Below are 4,583 nucleotides of genomic sequence, written 5' to 3'. Positions count from 1 at the left end.
CATTAACTTGGATTCAACGTATTTATCACGATTTTATTGATATATTTATTGTATATTTCGAATTTAATTGATAATGCCGTGTATTTGTATGTAAGTACATCGGGCCGTATTGTGGGGGTCTTAATAAATCGATCTAGTGCAAGGACATACATTCAGTGGATCATAGTAAGCTTTTACAAATCAATTCTAGAAGTATCAAGGTATCTGAAAAGTGCTGTGATCCTGATGAAATCTTGACAATAATTTAAGTATATCAATATTTCATGGCGTTGACCAGCAAAATATACAGCATTCGGTCATACAAATAGGATTTTACCAATGAAATTGCAGAATCTATATAGGATCGCACCACGTTTCAAAATCTCCAATACTTGATGAAAATATTAATAAACTTAAGTTAGAATTTTACCTTGCTAGTGAAATTTATAGGTAACCTCAATACTGCAAGTAAATGTGCTAAAATCAAGTGACCGCAGCATCACATGACAAGTCTTTATATAAAATCTAATTGTCCTCAATATATAGTTATTGACCATAATACCAATTATCCGATATAAAAAAAAGTACTAAAAATAACCGCCTCTCCGATTAATAATGAATTTCAATTATTAAATATTGTGGATATTTCTATGCGCACCTTAACTGTACTGCATATCAAAAAGGTGTTGCAATATTCCTTCTAGAGTGTATGGAGGGTTATAGTGGCAGTAGCTGTGACCAACCGTGTAGCTACCCTACTTATGGAAAGGATTGTCTGTCAACATGCAATTGTGAGGAAGAGTACTGTAATCATAGCACTGGATGTAAAGGTATGGTGTTATCCAAATTGTTGGAAATACAAGTCCAAAACTCATGTATGTGTAACAGATAACCCGCATTCACCTGATTCGAAACTCATTTTGGTTAATATAAAACTGTCTTAAATGATAATCATTCCTAATTTTCTAACTAATATAGAAGCAAAAAAAAAAATCATTTTTTTAGATTTAGTCTCAAAATTCTAGCGGTGTATGCAGTCAAATTACATAACTGGCATTAGCGCTTTATAAACTTTTTTTCCACCAACAGATGCAATTATGAGACTATTTCTTTCAAAAAATAATGATTCATTGCTTATATTAACATTTTTAACAGTCTTTTTTTTTTTACTGTAGACCTCATTTATACTTCCATGTCCATGTATAATCCTTGGGGTAAGTAACATGTATTGAAAGAAACAATGTATCAACTTCTGCTTCTTGTCAATGTTAGCAAGATTTGATTTATTTTAGCTTCTGGCGTTACATTTCCTCGATGTTCATCGTTTGTGACGACAAATTAAAACACATGTTTTACAATATATGTAACCTTTTGAATCCCTTTTCGTGTCATGCCGATTTGAGTGTAATAGATTTCCTCTCATTTATACGCAAAACACATGTGAAATGTAAATAGAAAATACTTAAATTCGAAAAAAAAAGATTACAAAGTCTGCTATTGCAAGCAATAGCTTATGTCGCCCCGAAGTAGACAAGACATTCATTTTTTTCATCACTAAAACAATACCTATTGGGTAAGCTTGGAAAACCATCAACTCGTATCAGTCCTTCCAGTATTTTCAGTACTTTGATTTAAAAATCAAACAAAAAGAATATACACTTTTACCCAGTTTCCATGAAAACTATTGACAATTTCCAATTTTTAAATGCAACACGCACAATTACAGATACTAATCATTTAATCAGTGAAGTTTCATGACGAATGTCCAAGGGACCAGAGAGAACACTCGTGGACAAAATTCGTCGCTTTTTTAGGTTTCCATGGCAACGGTAGCTATTTTGAAACTGAATGATCACATGGCACAACTACAACCAGTGATCATCCTTTGAGAAAAGTTTCAGGAAGATTGTCCCAGACATCTCCGAGAAACCGCTTGTATAACAAAACATGCGTACAATCGCAATATGTCATCCCCGACTTCAATAGGGGTGACATAATTATCTCTTATCTGATAACAAGTCGATAAATTTTCCGTAAAGAGTGTATGAAGAATGGCAGTAACTGTGACCAACCGTTTAGATACCTTACTTATGGAAAGGATTGTCTGTCAATGTGTAAATTTGATGAACAATACTGCAATCATAGCTCTGGATGTAAAGGTATGACATTATCAATTTGAAAGTGATTGGCAATACATTTTTTTTGAAATATCAATTGTAGTCCCTTGCAGTTGGAAACTAAATGTTTGATGTATCTATTCTTGTTTTACTTAAAAACGAATATCAGGTTAATGTCTGAAATTCTTTTTGCGACATCTTCTTTGGCTTTAAACATGATTATATCCATAGATAAAGATCTTAAATACAATTTAAAACACTCTTTCTCATTAATGTTCATATTACTGTTAATGAATTTTGATTTATTGAACAGAGAACTATCTTTTTTAGAATATCATTTCTTTCGTTTTTATTTCATGAGGATACATGTACATTTAAATTTGATAAAATTCAATACAGAGAAATGCATTTCTGGCCAATACATGCTTCAACGCAGGTAGGTTAAGGTTACAACCAAATATTCTACTTGCCTATATGATATGACGTCATAGTAAGCTATATGACGTGAGGTTTAGAGATAACAATTTCTTATAATCGATATCTAAGATTGATTTGAGGTCGTAAAAATTAATCAAAATATGCAAAGGCATAATATAAACGGAATTTTGTCGTTTCTGGGTCTCTGTAGTTATTTAAATACCAAAACGTCATAACTGTTGATCATGCAGTAGCAGAGTGAAAGTGAAACGTAACGAGAATTCATGTAAACAAACACAAGAAATCGGAGTTTAAAAGCATTTAGAATGAATATCATGTGTGGTTCATGTGGGAACAAAGCTTATGAATAAGGTATGGTAATATACTTCTACAATTTCTTCGCAGCCTTTCCTCTGTCATTCGTAACAAATAAGATGCACTACGCCGCACACTTTGAAACTTAATTGTTGTTTCTATCTAAAGTTCTTATTCTATTGTTTTTGGAAAGTGCTGCTAGAATCGTATGGTTTACGGGAATTAATGCATTTTTTTTCGATGTTATGAACAAAATGTAAAAATTTTGGGAAGGTTTCGTCCGAAAGTGTTGAATAATTATTTCTGTGATAAAACAGTTGGATTCTAGCAGCACTTTTCATGGTACAAAGATGTTTTTACATAACTATCATTACAAATTGAAATTAATTATCACCAGGGTAGTGTTGAACTTTTCCCTTTTTTTATAGTATATTTTCTAATTATAGACGTCACGTACGTCAAATGTAGTATTGAATTCTATAGAATGCATAATTATAACAAAAGTTTTATCCTTGACTTTTCCGATTAATTAGTGTTACATAATTATAAAAAAAGTGTTAATTCGCCGAATTCTGGTCCATGTGCTGCCTTAACATACCCGCGAAGCAACCTTTCTATACTTATTCCCTGAACTGGTTTTAAAATACTATGGAAAATAAACATAATTTAAACAAAAAAAAAAGTGCTATAATTTTAATTCTACAAAGTATTTATGATCGAACTACAAAATATTCTTAGAATTCTCATTTGGCCACGGTCAAATGGAAGAAGCTAGATTGTACAATTTGGTCGTCAGTTCCGACAATATATCATGTATTGAGTATTGATTTGATAGTTGATTACTTGTGATGAATTAACTTCAGAAATTTACTGCATCTGCAGATTCTGAATCTTTAAAAAATTAATTCAATTAACTATTACATGTATTCAACAGGTCCAGTCCAAACACTATATCTACCTACGTAGCTATAAATAGCTACGTAGGTATTTAAACCTACCCAAAGTAGCTATCTTTAACTACTTTCTGCTTTACTCGCATTTTGTGACCAATCACACTAATAATGGATCTGACAAAAATTTGGCCAAAAAATTATAACTCCGAAACTCTTTTGGCCGCAAAGATAATACAAAAAGTAGGTAAAAATAGCTACCCTGGGAAGGTTTATATACTTCCAACTAGAAATAGTCTTTGGACTGGACCTGTTCAATTGTAAAAATGACATATTAAATCAGATGGGTTTAAATACCTTAATCACTCAGAATTTTGAGTGTTTAATGATTTGTAATACTAAATCTGTTTCACATCATCTTTATCATGTTTATATAATCTGTTTAAAAAAATTGTTCATATATACATAAATGTATCCTCTGAGTCATTTAAATTTACTCGTGATCTATTGGTTCCTTGGAAAACGACTTTTCCATTTAAAGCACACAATTTTTGCTGAAATATTCACAGGGTACACAAACAATTTCATAAACTTCATCATGTTTATTGTCCATCACGTTTCCTTGCCTACACGTTGCACACATTAGTGCTATTCTAACCAACGAAATTGCATCACAAAATGGGCATATCATCGCATCGTTAGCTGCCATGAATACCAAACAGCTGTGCTACAATAACTTTGCAAGATTTTCATTTTTATGTGTTTACTTCCAACTTCCATTACCGCTACATTGTCTTTTTTCTTAACTTCTACTTTTGCGAGGACAGATCAATTTAAAATACAACATATACAAGTGTAAGTCATA

General features: G+C 31.8%; 1 protein-coding gene across 1 annotated transcript in view; it reads left to right on the top strand.

Annotated features, from left to right (window-relative positions):
* The first annotated feature begins 687 nt into the window (after positions 1 to 687).
* LOC134239672 (uncharacterized) overlaps positions 688 to 4,583 on the top strand; it is a 41,913-nt gene continuing 38,017 nt past the window's right edge. Inside the window, exons 1-2 of the mRNA XM_062721835.1 lie at positions 688 to 809; positions 2,019 to 2,138. The gene's annotated coding sequence lies outside the window, so the exon portion shown is untranslated. The remainder of the gene's footprint in view (positions 810 to 2,018; positions 2,139 to 4,583) is intronic.

The sequence above is a fragment of the Saccostrea cucullata genome, unplaced genomic scaffold (genome assembly GCF_032062105.1).
Source record: "Saccostrea cucullata isolate Sc308-1 unplaced genomic scaffold, CSIRO_AGI_Scuc_v1 ctg2334, whole genome shotgun sequence".
NCBI lineage: Eukaryota > Metazoa > Mollusca > Bivalvia > Ostreida > Ostreidae > Saccostrea > Saccostrea cuccullata.
This window is presented reverse-complemented; position numbering and strand designations above follow the sequence as displayed.